This window comes from Octopus bimaculoides, chromosome 20, assembly GCF_046866305.1.
Source record: "Octopus bimaculoides isolate indiv1 chromosome 20, ASM4686630v1, whole genome shotgun sequence".
Classification (NCBI taxonomy): domain Eukaryota; kingdom Metazoa; phylum Mollusca; class Cephalopoda; order Octopoda; family Octopodidae; genus Octopus; species Octopus bimaculoides.
In genome coordinates this window covers 1,920,091-1,937,590 of record NC_142947.1, presented here as the reverse complement: position 1 = coordinate 1,937,590, position 17,500 = coordinate 1,920,091, and positions in this window count along the sequence as shown.

Here is a 17,500-nt window from a genome sequence, read left to right as displayed (position 1 = left end):
TCGTCGTCTCGTCGTCGTCGTCTCGTCGTCGTCGTCTCGTCGTCGTCGTCTCGTCGTCGTCGTCTCGTCGTCGTCGTCTCGTCGTCGTCGTCTCGTCGTCGTCGTCTCGTCGTCGTCGTCCCATACTTTGTGCAGGTACACTGCATCAAAACATTTGTCAAGGAATTAATAAAGGGAGGTAAGCAGAATTCATTCAGGTATACAGTCCGGATATTTAAGAGTTTGAAATGAAATTTCAGTCAGTCTAAATAAGGAAATATAAAAGGAGGTAAACAGGAGGCGTAGGGACCGTTGAAGTTAATAGTCCGGATATTGAAGAGTCTAAAATTATATTCCAGACAACTCAGATATAAAGGGGAGATAAGTGGGAAGCGTTGGTTAGTCCGAGTATTCAACAATCTGATATAGAATTTTGAACTTCATCATATATTTGTCGAGGAAGTAATCCGGATTTCCGGATATTGGAGTGTTTGAAATTGCGTTTTTGAGCATCAAATTTTCAACCATATATGTAAATATACATACATACATACATACATATATATATATATATATATATATATATATATATATATATATATATATATATATATATATACATACATACATATATATATATATATATATATATATATATATATATATATAATATACGACGGGCTTTTTTCAGTTTCCATCTACCAAATCCACTCAAAATGTTTTGGTCGGCCCGAGGCTAAAGCAGAAGACACTTGCTCAAGGTGCCACGCAGTGGGACTGAACCCGGAACTATGTGGTCGAGAATCAGTCTTCTTACCACGCAGCCATTATATATATATATATATATATATATATATATATATATATATATATATATATATATATATATATATATATATATATATATATATATATATATATATATATATATATATATATATATATATATATATATATATATATATATATATATATATATGTATATATATATATATATATATATATATATGTATATATATATATATATATATATATATATATATATATATATATATATATATATATATATATATATATATATATATATATATATATATATATATATATATATATATATAATTATATATTATATATGTATATATATATATTTATTTTATATATACATATACATGCATATATTATATATACCAATCGTAGAATGACCTCTGCCTTTAGTGAAGTGCGGTATTATGTGAACGAACTCGATGAATGACTGAAGAGCAAAGCAAATGAAAATCAAATGAAAATAAAAACAAAATAACTAAACTAAAAGCGAAAAACAAACAAACAATAGCCGGACCTCCTTCAGACTTTATCTCTCCTAAGATATTAAATAGAAAATTGAAATGTAAGGCGAGTTAGTGGACTTTTCAGCCATCATCTCTATAATTATATTACGCTAATCAAACATAGAAAATCTTAAGATAAACTTCTTCTTTGATCGCTCAATTTGCATTCTTCTTGTTCAGCCCCTCTTTATACTTTCTTTCAAATGTCTATTTGCTGCTGCTGCTGCTGCTGCTGTTGTTGTTGTTGTTGTAATCGTCGTTGTTGTCATTGTTGTTGTTGTTGTTTTAATCGTCGTTGTCATTGCTTTGTTGTTGTTGTTGCTCTTCTGTTATTATTATTATCATCATCATCATTATTATTATTATTATTATTATTGCTGCCATCAGTATAATCTTATTTGATCATCACCATCATCATCATCATCGTCATCATCATCAACGTCACCATCATCATCATCATCATTGTCATCATCATCACCGTCGTCATCGTCATCATCATTATCACAATAACCATTTTCTTTTTCAATTGATCTAAAACTAAGTGTACACTGACGCACACACGTGCGCATACACACACACACACACACACACACACACACACACACATGTATATTCATGTATGTCTTTATACACCCACACATATACAGTTATTTAAATACATTCTTGGTTATATATCAGTGATTGTATCGTCATTCTTTTTCTGTGTTGTTTTCATTGCGTATATACATATTTCTCTGTGTGTGTGTGTGTGTGTATGTGTGGGTGGGTGTTTGTGTGGGTGTATGCGTGTCCATGTATATATATGAGTATATGTAACCATCAGCGTCTCATCACCGTATAATTATTATTTCAGGCTGTTATTATAAACGTTTTAAAATTTCGAACATGAAACATTTATGAGAGTAAAACATTAGAAATTGAATAATATAAAAATAAAAGTAAAACTAAAAATAAAAATAAAAATAAAAATGCTTTGCAAAGGAGCAAGAAAAACAAAGATAACAGCAAAAGCAACGAGAAACAGTTTCAGAATTGGTATTGAAGTTCTACTGTCTAGATAAGGATAAAAGAAGCGCCGATGAATTAAACAGGTCTTTTAAATAAGGACATTGCTCTACCAATACAAATAGATTTACAATTCCAAAATTTTGTATTGTCTTTGGCTTGGATTTTTTTTTTTTTTTTCATTATTCTTTGTATTAGGTTCTTGGTCATTTTTCTCTTTTCTGTTTAACGTATCTCATTAATGTGTTAATATGTTCTTGGTATTTTCTTTGTGGGTTCCTTCGTTATATATATATATATATATATATATATATATATATATATATATGGTTTAAGATTTTACAAAAAAAAAAGAAAATGACAGTCAGGTGAGGGAACAAAGAACAAGAGGTGCATTAGTTTGACGCTCAGGGAAAATAGAAGAGTCTTTGACGTTTCGAGCCCATTCTCTTCTACAGAAAGGAACGAGGGAAGAAAACAGACGGAGAAAAGAACAAAAACACATGAAAAAGCAAAAACAAAAACCCCAAAAATCGGAGAGCAAAAAACACGTCTCGATTAATGGCTACACATGTCGAACTATATATATATATATATATATATAAGTTCAATTGGAGATTAAATAAGCCTCATTAAAGGATAATAATATCCAATGAATTTGCTGGTTTATTACCTACTATTTATTTTGAATATTAATTTTTAATACTGAAAAGTAGGTAATTAAATAAACTGAGGTTCATATTTAAGAAAAATAAGAAAATAGAGATAAATCAATTACTAATTATATTTATTAATTTGGAAAATAGGCAAAATCCCTGATAGCTGTTTCGATTCAGACTTTGAAGATCTGAATTAAAATACACCTGTACACATCGTCCCTGATGTTTTCGGTTGTGATTAGGTGTTTCGAGTCTTTCAGCAAGACGCATGCTTATGCATTAGACGCACCCGGGGTTAATCAACCCTCGGCTTCTGCCCAGTTTGCTATGCCACACATACCAGTGCACTCAGCTGAGTACTTATGTACCGCCTTATACCTTCCTAGCAGCCTTTAAAACTGAACTGAATGTTTATTCTATAAGGCATTTGAAAACATACATATCTATCAATTAATGAATGACAAAAGTACAGGAGTTACGTTGTCACTTACATTAGCTTACAGTTGTTTCTGCTGTACTAACCAATACACTGAAGGTTAAGTGTTGAGTAAAGGTTGTATATGTATATGATTCTCTGTTGGCGTTCATTGTTCTATAAGCTATACGATTGCTATATAGGGATTTTAAACTTCCTGTTTCGTGGAGGTAGAGTTTGTTTATAAAATTTATTCAAATTCAATTCTAGATATATGCTAAAGAATGGGGGTGTGGGCTGATAGAGAAGCATATATCCAGAACAGAATCTGAAGAAATTTTATAAACAAACACCAGACAAACTCTACCTAGATTAGATCTGTTGTGCATGCACGTACTATATGCAAGCAATGAGACGCATACATGCATTCATTGATCAATACATACATACGTACATACGTACATACATACATACATACATACATACATATATATATATATATATATATATATATATATATATATATATATATATATATATATATATATATATATATATATATATATATAGAGAGAGAGAGAGAGAGAGAGAGAGATAGATAGATATAGATATATACATATGCGCACGCACAGACATATATTCGAACGAATACATTTATGCACATGCGTGGTCGTATACACACATATGAATGATAGATATTGACTGATATGTTTAGACACACATGCATTCATCTGTCTGTTCTCTATATATACATATTGTTGATATATATGTGGTTGGGAATCAGTATTTATGTCTGTACGTATGTATAAATATATGTATATACATATGTATACACACGCCCGCCCACCCACACACAAATAAACAATATATTTGCATGTAAAAGAATATCGGAATATCAATAAGCAGGAATGTATACAAATCCATTCACCCAAAGACAAATAAACACACACACGTGTGTATGTATATATGTATATGTATGTGTTTGTGCTTTAAAGATCGTAGTATATAGATATATGTCGTTCTCTCTCACTCTATCTCTCTGTCTATACATACATACTAACGTACATACATACATACATACATACATACACACATGCGCACGCGTACACTTATACATAAATATACATATATATATCCGAAGTAATGCCTGTCATATACTTGTATGAGATTTATCTATTTCACCCCCCCCGCTCACCCCACAACCCATCTAACTTATATTCTTCTAGGCGCCATTTTTCTTCGTTTTCTATTAATTTTTTTTCTTTGTTTTTAATTCTTATATTCTTTTACTTCTCATATTTTACAATTTGCATCTTTTTGTTTTTTGTTCTTCATCATCGTGAATTTTATATATTTTTCAATAACATTATTTATGTGATCGACTGTCCTCCCTTTCCTCCCTTTCCTCCCTTTCCTCCCTTTCCTTCCTTCCTTCCTTCCTTCCTTCCTTCCTTCCTTCCCTCCTTCCTTCCTTCCTTCCTTCCTTCCTTCCTTCCTTTTTTGTTTGCTTGTATGTTTGTTTCACTCTGGCTCTCTTCAAACTCACCTCTTCGTATGTATGCATGTATGTATGTATGTATGTATGTATGTATGTATGTATGTTTGAATGTATGCATGTATGTATGTATGTATGTATGTATGTATGTATGCATGTTACGTGTGTATGTATGTTATGTATGTATGTATATACGGTATGTATGCAATGCATCTGCTTATATGCCTATCATCTATCTATCTATCTATCTATCTATCTATCTATCTATCTATCTATCAGTTTGTGAATCTTTCAGTTAATCAATATGTCCGTCTGCCTGCATGCCTCTCTCTCTCTTTGTATGTTCATCTCTTAGTTTATCTATCTATCTCTCTGTCTGTCTGCCTCCTTATATATGTATGTGTGTGTGTGTGTGTGTGTGTGTGTGTGTGTGTGATTGTTGTATGTATGTAAGTACGTAAGCAGGAATATATTGATTCACAACCTATATTTATGCGTACATGTATGTATGTATGCATGTATGTATATGTGTGTAGACATGTATGTGTGTATTGCATGTAATGTATGAATGCATGTGAGTATTCAATGTATGTACATATGTGTGTATGTGTGCATGTACATTGTTTCACTTCCCATCATACATTTCGCATTTCCACCCCCCACCCCACAACAAACTCATACGGATGATTCTACTGACCTCGTTATTTACACGATTATTTCTAGTCAAGAAAACAAGGTAACAAAGCCATATTTTTTAAATAATTAAAATTAATTATAATTAAAGTGCAGAGAAAAATGTGTCTAAACTTTAGCAGCAACAGTGAAATCTATGGAATGTTTCGACTTCATTAGACCTTATCAGCGAAATAGGACCAGGCTAGGGAATTTCCGTGATTCAAGAATGATTAGCGAGTCTTTGGCTAATGGTGTAGGGGTTATTGTTGCTTAGCTTTATATAATCTTCCGTCATGAAACAGGCTTCTGATGAAAAAGGGATTCTGACCAAGACTATTCCCTCGTTTTTTTTTTCGATAATGAACATTCCTTTGTATAATTAACTGAATGTCAAATTCGTTAAATTAATAGATAAGGGGCTGAGTACTCCGCAGACGTGTGTATTAAGAAATTGGAATTCTCTCGGTTACGGCAACTAGTGTTCCAGTTGATCCAATCAACGGAGCAGTCTGCTCGTGAGATTAACGTCCAAGTGGTTGAGTACTCCACAGACACGTGTACCCTTAATACGGGGAAAACAAGAATGGCTCCGGAAATATTATATTTGATTTTGTGAGTAAATGCTCTGATCACAATCTGCATAAGTTAGGGCGTTCAGAAAAAGAAATTACACAACGAACTCGCAAATTACAAGTACAATCTATAAGCGGAACAGTAAAAATCTGCAAGAGGTTTCTCAAGTCCAAAGCGTGCAATTTTGTTACTGGCATCTCAATGATGAAGCTTTGTATCTCTGTTTGGAACTGTTTCTTCCTTGCAGGAAGCTTTCAGATAATTGAAAACAGAAATGTACGTTCTTTCTCTCAAAATCAAAAAGAGAATAAAAAAAGACATATATACACGCGCACGCACAAACATATACATGCACAAATACTTACGTACAACCCTCCCCCCACACACTCACAGACACACATTTTATAATCATGTGCACTGAGCCTGAAAGATTGCTCAAAGACACAAGTGAGGTTATACAAATCTTTCCTGATTACCGTGTCCCCATAGCATGAAACTATTTGTAACTCTTATTTTAACACTGCATAGATTTAAATGATACATCTCTAAATGATATATCTCACTGGATTGAGTACTTTTTTGTTGATCCTAACTCTATTGGGTATACATTACTATACTGTATATATATGCGTGTGTGTGTGTGTTTATACACATGTCTGTATACATACATATTATTTCTTTATCATTCTATCTACATATGTATGGATATATATCTGTATAAATATATATATCTGTATGTGTTCACACACACATACATACACATACGCACACACACACACACACACACACATTCCAAACATGCTCAAGTCGCTGTAGCTATTATTAAGGCGCAAAAAAAATAATATAATACTTAATAAATATAAGAGATATTTCGTTAAGTAGAAGACAATAGAATATACTATTAGAAAAACAACTTTAAAAAAAACTAGAAATAATAATAAAAAAAAAAATACATAAACAAAAATAAAAATATTATAACTAAATAGGTAAATAAACGTGACTAGAATCCTCTGGGGAAAGAAGTGAGACGAGAAATTGAAAGAAAGAAAATGGAATTTGAGAGAAACGACATGAGCGAAAGTATTGGCATGTTTTGGTTTTCAAAATAGATATTTTTAGATGTGTAGATCAATGCAGCTGTTTCTAGATTTATTATTATTCCCAAGATATAAGACAATAAGATAATTTCTTTCGAGCACACGAAAGCATACTCTAGTCTCCGCCCCCCCTCTTTCGCTCACACTGTCTCTCTCTCTCACTACCTCGGTATGTGGTCACACACACACACATCTGTACATATACATATATATATCTATACATACATACACATATATAATTATATATATAGAAGTATATGCATACATATGTGTGTGCATGTATATGTATATATACATATATATGTATACATATAGAAACATATATCTATAACTATATGCATCCATGGTTATGAATACACGCACATATACATAAAAATATATACATATGTAGAATATATATAGGTTTATATATATGTATATATAAATGCGTGTGTACGCACATATGTTCTCTGTGTGTATATATATATATATATATATATATATATCAGACTTATATACATGTTTATTCGTATGCATAATACAGATAAACACAAGCATAGTTGGATTATACATTAAACACACTGCAACTGTCTTGCCTGATGAACCAATAAACGGTGAAACTCAGTCTTAATGTGATCGCTGGGTAATCCAGCATTTCAGTAAAATTGTTAGGCTCTGTCTACATCCACGTGGCTAAGTTTCCACTGTGAAAGTGTACCCGTCTAGAAAAGCAAGACTTTTGTGAATGTTTGCGCAGAAGCTGGAGTTAAGGTCGTAAGATCAAACCAACCGAAACTAAAAACTATCAAAAATGGAAGGTTCAACGAAAAAAAAAAATGTTTTGAGATCAGGAAAAATAATGGGAACACTCAAATTAATAGGCAGAGATTTGGGTTGATGAAAAAAGGGACCAGAGTCAAAGGGAACTGATAATTCAAGGGAAGAGGGAAGAAGAGGATACCAAGAGAATTCAGAAGGTAGTCGAGTAAGTCTAACAAGGTTAGAGGACAATGTGGGAGAGAGAGAATTCTAAAGAATATGATACAACATGGTTCCTGTCAGAGTCAGCTTCTTCCTAAGGTTCGTATATGGCCTTCTGACTTCAAATACAAATTTGGTGAAGTGGATGGAAAGATTGGATGATTCTATATGCACACTCTGCCCTAGAAAACAAATGGTGAGTCATATGTTGAGCTCACGTTGAGTGGAGCTAGCCTGAGGGAAGAAGCAAACGTGGAAGCGCTACGAAGTGTTTAAAGAGATCTTGCATGGGCTTTGTAACGCGAGAAGGCAGAGGATGATATCAAAAGCTCCATCAGGGTTCTAAGCAACAGGGATTAAAAGATTGTGGCCTGGAATAACTGTATGGAAGCAAAGTGATGTGGATGGAGTAGATGACTGAGAGTCAACAACAAACCTCCCAGAAAGAAAAACTCGTCCAGAAATCATTAACAGCTGTGATGAGACAGAATATTGTAGTCCACACACTTAGATCAAAATAAGCAATTCTGACTGACTTCATATGAAGATAGAAAGAGAAAGCCTACATGTACAGTGTATGTAGACAATGAGATCCAGCTGAGTGAAGAAATTCGCTCCTGAGCTATTCAGACATATAAATTATATTAGATATACAGTCCATAATATTTACGAAGGGCAGATTCCGAGACAGGTGAATAGAACATATATGAATAACAGTAGAGGTACACCTGCACCTCTTCTGCTGCTCATTTATATTTTATATATCGTAGTAGTAGTAGTAGTAGTAGTAGTAGTAGTAGTAGTAGTAGTAGTAGTAGTGTATATACATTTATATAAATATTAATCGAAGTGTACAGTATTATATAGCCATTACGGCTGATCATACCAATTGGTTTCACACTAGGGGTTCAACAGAGTGTTAGGTAATAGTCCGATTATGTAACCCTGCGCTCTTCAGAGGTAGCTGTTATGGAATGAAATATGGAGGTATGTCACAGTTATGTTAATAATGTTCAATGATACATATACATATAACTATATCCTTTATATATATATGTGCGTGTATATATATATATATATATATATATATATATATATATATATATACACTGAAATCTGGATCCGTTCGTGCTGCAGATCGTGGTGAGAGGGATAACTTCCCTTGGCAAACAGAACACAGTCGTGTGTCGATAAGCCAGCTGGAGGAGATGTCTTCCTGGGGCTAAAAGCAACAGTAACATCCACCCCTAGGGGTCAGCCACACTTAAGTGGCAATATACTACACTTTATCGTGCAGTTACTGTTAATACTTCATTTAGAGAATTAACATTGCTTATATATATATATATATATATATATATATATATATATATATATATATATATATATATATATATATATATATATATATATATATATATATATATATATATATATATCTATGTATGTATGTATATATCTCTTTCTCCATCTCTCCTTCTATAGGCATATATGTATATGTTTACTTGCATCAATGTAAAAAAATAAATATAAAAGATAGAACAAATGAAATATTCACAACACTCTAAAGAAATCTACATGGATTCTTTTACAATAACACCTTCGGAAGATGGCTGTCATTTTCGCATACCCACCACCGTTACCACGGCGATGACGCGACGACGACGACTATTCTCACGACGACGACGACGACGACGACGACGATCACCACCACCACAACCGCCATTAAGAACGAATCTAAAGCACATAGAGTACGATTCGATATATAACAAACACATGAAGAGAAAAATATATGGAACACTGATTTTTGCTGTGTACATGTGCATGGGCGTACGTCTGTATATATATATATATATATATATATATATATATATATATATATATATATATATATATATATATATATATATATATATATGTGTGCTTATATATGTATACAGAGATACAGAGAGAGACACACACACACACATACATTTACTGAGGTGGCAATCTAGCGCTAGTTATAAGTAAATATATTAACTTATAAACTTATGGAAATAAGTATTTATATATGCGTATAAACGCGCGTATACACACACATACACAAGCACACACACACACACACACACATATCACACATACACCGACTCATACATATAAATATATATGTATATATGTGCGTTAGTTTGCATATGTAAATATTAATATGTAGGTATATATACATATATAACATTTACTTAATAAAACATTCATACATACGCACACACAAGAAGCGAAAACGATGTTTTATATACATATATATATATATATATATATATATATATACATACTTGCGCGTGTGTGTATGTGTGAGTGTGTACGTGTTTGTGTGTACGTGTGTGCGTGTGCGTGTGCGTGTGAGTATGTGTATGTATGTTTGTATATATATATATATGGATATATGTATATATATATGTATACATATATATCTTTGTATATATATATATATATATATATATATATATATATATATATTGAATTCTAAATCTTATTGCGTATTCTTGTAAAAGAGGCGTAAAAGAAAGCAAAAATAAATATAAATATATAAACAGAAAACAAAAAAATACGAAGAACCAATAAATACATCCAAAAGATACTAGTTACTTACTAAACGGAAAAGTTTTTGACAATTACTTTGGAAACGAAATGGAGTAAATAATATTTTGACTAGATATACAGGAGAGATAAAATTCTACATTTATATATTTCTTATATTTTGATCGTGGTTATAATAAATGTAGGATAAAACGAAAAAAAAGAAAAGATTACATAGAAATTTTATGAAATATTAACCAAAACAACATATATATGTATGTATAAATATATGTATGTGTGTGTATATATGTAGGTTTGTATCTATGTATTAATATTAAAAATTAAGTAAAATATATAAATAATTCTTCATAAATTCAATTCGACAAACTATATAGAGGAAAATATTATTTCTGTATGACTTGCTTATCATTTTAGCGAAGTGAAATGAAGGGTGGCAAGAAACAGAGAAATAGTAAATGAGGGAGGTAGATTAGATAGAAATGTAGAGAAGCTAGGAAATTGATAGATAGACCTAGAGATAAATAGATAGAGAAGGGGTGTGAGGAGAGAGATACACACAGAGGCAACCAGGCAGTCAAAGTATCAAGCCGAGAAGGGATAAAGGTATACAGACATAGAGACACACAGCCAGAAAGTCACAACCACGCCGACGCATAAATATGTAGGTACGTATGTTATGTGATCATACACGAAATATTAAATGTAAGTGTTTGGGGATTTTTATTTCAATACTTCAAGTGCTGGAGACGTGAAAAACCTTTCATAAACGTAAAATACAAACGTGTTTTTCAAAGACATTGATGACTATTTTCTCACGCATATACAGAAACGTGCATACAACACCGATACACACACACACGCACACACACTGACGCACATCCACACAAACACGCACACATTCTGACGCATACATGTACACGTACACACACAAAAATATTTCCTACATATATTATATGAATATGAATTTGTGTGTATCTTCGTTCATATGTATGTATATACGTATACATACGTATATATATATATATATATGTATATATATATATAGTTGCATATATTTACACACACACACACACACACACACACACACACACACACACACACACATATATATATATATATATATACACATATACGTATATATATGTATATGCTTATATACATGCATATATATATGTATGTATATATGTTTGTGTATGTGTGTGTATAAATGTACTTAAATCCTGCTTTTATAAGCATAACATTAGGAATATAAATTTTGGAAAAAAACACTAACTGTGTTGCCATTGATACACACACACACAGCACACACACAGCACAAACACACACAGACACACGCATATATCTGTGTGTGTGTGTGTGTGCTGTGTACTAAACTTTAGTTATCTAGTTTTTGTTTTGTGTCATGTGGCGTACAGCATTGCAGTTACCGATTGCTGTAAGTGTATTGTGAACCATTAGGTGATTGTCGTACTTATATGACCAATGTAACAGTGGGAGTCGTGATGTTTACAATTTTTAGGTTCTAAACAAAAATTTAAAGTCATGGAACATTGCACATTGTAGAATTTTCCATTGAAATATAGAATTAATAATGGAAGCACAGATCATATCAGAGCATCATACGGATATAAACGTAGATATATCCATGAAGCTCAATATAAAATATAAGAACCCAACTGTTATTAAAACCCTCTATGTATTTCTGTCTCTTTGGATATCTATCTATCTATCTATCTATCTATCTATCTATCTATCTATCTATCTATCTATCTATCTATCTATCTATCTATCTATGCATGTATGTATGTGTGTATGTATACATGTGTTCATATGACTTAAAGTTTTGTGGCACGTAAGACGAACCTGTCTCATCAGACATCTAGAAAGAGTAACGAGATTTAAGACTATGAAGGCTACACATCTAAATGTCTTCTAGATGTGTGACTTCTATGGGTTAGCTTAGTCACATGGTGTTAATGATGACGAAGCGACATCACTTCATTTCACTTTCCTGAAGCTGACGTACTCCGAGAGGATGTTGGCAGCAGGCTGTCGCAACTATGGCTGCTGGCTGCGTTATAATGTATTTAGCGACATAAGTTGATATATATACGTGTATATATATATATAATATATAATATATATATGTGCATGTGTGTGTGTGTGTGTGTGTCTACATGCATACATACATATATATATATACACACAAACACATATTTATATACATATATATATATGTATATATATATTGTCTGTGTGTACACACCCACACACACACACACACACACACACACACACACACACACACACACATATATATATATATATATATATATATATATATATATATATATATATGTATTATGTATGCATATGGACACACACACACTTACACGCACACACACACAAACACACACACACACACACACATTCTATATTTTGTTAGTATGCTTCACTTCGTCTGCTTATATTGTATTAAAGTTTTAGATTTCGATATAATTCGATTCAATATATTCAAATATTCAAATTTATCGACCATTTTGTCACACTTTTCACAAAAATACGTTTGTTGTATTTCAGAATATATCTATATTTGTCTCTTTGGTTGTCTATCTATCTATCTATCTATCTATCTATCTATCTATTTATCTATCTATCTATCTATCTATCTATCTATCTATACATACATACATACATACATACATACATACATACATACATACATATATAAATACATACATAAATACATACATACACATACGTACATACAAGCAAAAATACCCTGTTGTTGATGCTGAAATTCCAATGAAGGAGACTTGGATCTAGGTTAGAAACCGGCTCTTTATTGGCAAAACAATCTTGAAATAAAACTGAATAATGACGCATACATATATACACACACTTATACATACATACATACATACATACATTGAGAGGCGGGGAGAGATGGAGAGATGGAGAGATGGAGAGTGTTTTAAGCACAGATTCGTAGATTAAGAGAGGTGTACATTTCTGATATCATGTTCCTCTCTGATTCTCCTCTCTCTCTTTCTTTTCTCCCCCCCCACACGCACGCGCGAAAAATGGATAATTTAGAACTTTATAAAACGAATATAAATTTACTAACAATAGCTGTGCATGGAATTCAATATGGCTTAAAAAAAAAGATAAATTATGACCTTTAGATTTTTATTTGATAACGTTACACATGAGCGTTGCAGTCACAGACAGCTTCGTACTTTTGATTTAATATCATTCAATATATTAGTGTAGGCGCAACGGCCCAGTGGTTAGAGCAGCTGACTCGCGGTCGTAACACACACACATATATAAGTATGTACATATGTTTATGTGCATGTATTTTTTCTTTGTTTCAGTCATTTGATTGCGGCCATGCTGGAGCACCGCCTTTAGTCGAACGAATCACCCCCAGGACTTATTCTTTGTAAGCCTGGTACTTATTGTATCGGTCACTTTTGCCGAACCGCTAGGTTACGGGGACGTAGACACACCAACATCGGTTTTCAAGTGATGGTGGGAGGGGACAAACACAGACATACAAACACTCACAGACACACACACACACACACACTCACACACACACACACACACACACGCACACACGCACACACACACATATATACGACGGGCTTCTTTCAGTTTCCAGCTACCAAATCTACTCACAAGGTTTTGGTCGGCCCGAGGCTATAGTAGAAGATATTTGCCCAAGGTGCCACGCAGTGGGACTGAACCCGGAACCATGTGATTGGCAAGCACAGGCATTCCTGCGCCTTTATATATATATATATGCATATATGGTCACAGGACGTCACGAATCGTGTACAACAAAAAAGTATGAAGCACGGTACATGGAGCATGAACTATTCTTTCGACCAACGAAAGACAAATAGAAACCAAAACAAACAACATGAAGAACGACCCTTCATCAGTTGTTGGTTATTTTTCTAATCTCGTATTTCGAACATTTATATATATGTGTGGGTGGGGGTGGGGTGAGTGTGTGTCTGTGCGCGCGTGTGAATTTACAGACATTTATTTGTATTTTATGTATGAAAATAAATACATTTGCAAGTTAGACGTTAGACAAATAAATCACACATCACAACACAAGTTTCTAATAAAATATCTCTCGCTTGCCGAACGATCATCGTACCGAATATGACAAACAAAAAACAAACAAACCAAAAAACAAACAAACAAAAGAAAAGAACAAAAAGCAAACAATCAAACAAAAGAATAAATAAAATTCTTGCTCTTCTGCTCATCAAAATCTCGAAAATAGAACTTACAATAATTTGATTAGATAAGCTAACTGCATTACCCCTTCTGATATCACACGAATCTCACAGACATCTTGTAGCCACTTAACCACCAGCTGATAGGCCGCCCCACTGAAAATCTGTTTATGCCTGAAACAAATTCCTGAATATTGATAGCAATTAGCTAATGGAGGCCAATCTGTATTATGTTAAACGTAATTTGGTTTCATTCCTAGATTGCTAACAGTCTGCCAGTGGAAGAAATGTCAGACTCTTCAAAGACTCCAACCGAAATCAATAATTTATCAGTGTTTACCGTTCGTAGATTTATCCAGAACCGAGTTGAAATATAGTCTTGTATTAATTGAAAATCTAATCACTTATTCGCATTGAAAATGAGAACACATAACCTACATATATAGTTGAATACATACATACATGCATACATATGCATTCATACAAGTGTGTATGTGTGTGTGTGTGTGTATCCGAGCTGACTCTGTAACAGATTTCAAAGATTCTATTTCAGGTATGGGGAGGAGGGGGGAATTTGCGGAATAAACTTACCGTAAACACAACTATTTGCATACAATCATATATACACACATAGCTAGAAATATAAGTATATGTATATATATATATATATATATGCAGACACATACATACATACACACATATGTATATTTATACATCTACACATACATATACATTCGTTAAAATGTCATTGCAATGATAAACCAGTGTCCATGCATATGTATATATGTATGTATGTATGTATGTATCTATGATGAATATATAAATATATATACATACATATGCATCTACGAAAATGTATATATGCATATGTATATATGTTAGTGTATATATATGTATGTATATGCATATATGTATATATATATATATATATATATATATATATATATATATATATATATATATATATGAATGTATCTATATAAATATGTACATATGCATATATATGCATGTATAGTTATTATTTTTGATCCGATATTACCTTGTAATTAAAGAAACATATTTACTCTCCTGTGATTTGTCGCTACATTTTTTGCTGTGTTTACTCAGATGTTTAAATATATTTAAAATTTTTCTTCATATTTTTTCTTCTCTTAGTTTCTTACCTTACCATTTTCTTTCTTTTTTTTATTGCCAATTCTACTGCTATTTGTCAACAAAAATACCTCAGTGCCGCACTTCGTCACATAAGTACGTCTTGGTTCATTGGTAAGTAGCGAATATTTAATAGAATACAATACAACGCCGTCCCTAATGGCACTCTTAATATATGTAAAATAGAACGTTGGAGAAAGTTAAAAGACACGCCAAAATTCTTACGTATGCGTACACACACATACACGCTCACACAGCCGCACGTGCACACACATGAAGTTAAAAATCAACAACAAATACCCAAACATATAAGCTAAAAAAAAAAAGACTTAAGAAATTTCTTCTCCAGTATTGAGCAGACAGATGAATTATTTTCATGTAAATACGAAGAAACGAAATTCAATTGCTTTGGGTGTGCAACTGTTCAACTAAACGAAAACTGAATAAACGTAATGCGTAAAAAACATGACAGAGTGTAAAAAAATATTATATATACATATATGTGTGTACGAAAAAAAGTAATAAAATCATTTAGAGACAACGGAAAAGGAACCAAACGACGCAACAGTAAAATTGTGTTGTAAATTACCAACAGACCGAAATAAAAGAATAATCAACGAATGACTTCATCATAAATAATTTATCAAGAAGCAGGAAATGTTTTCTAACTACCGATACTATCCACAAGTTATTGTGTTGGAACACAATATCACACCGAGAGAAAAGGAATAAAACAACTTGTCTGCCGCGACTAAGATTAGAAGTCAGGTGGAAACCGACAAAGGGAAGGTAGAACGGAAAAATCGTGAGAGAAGTTAATCGTATAGAAACAATGAAACCACAACAATAACAGCAACAGCAGCAGCAGCAAGAATTGTAAGCTTTTTAACAATAGGCAGAAGGGCTGAAGTTTTGGATGCGAAGGAAATTGATTACATCGATCCCAGTGCTTTTCTGGTACTTTATTTTATCGACCTCCGGAACGAATGAAAGGCAGAATTTTCTACGCAGGAATTTGAACTGTGGCCGTAAAGACGGACGAAATACTGCTAAGCATTTTTTCTGGTGTATAAACGATCCAGCTGGTTCGCCACTGTTATAGAAATGTCTGTGAAGAAGTTGGTACAACAGGGTACATCTGCCATCAGCAGGGACAGCTACGTTGTTAACGCACCCCACCAACATACTCGGTCAGATGCAACATTGAGAATGGAATTCTTGGTGGGGGTAGCGGTGGTGGTGGTGGTGGCAAGCGTCTTCTACTATAGCCTCAAGCCAACCAAATCCTTGTGAGTAGATTTAGTAGGCGTAAACTGAAAGAAGCCCTTTGTA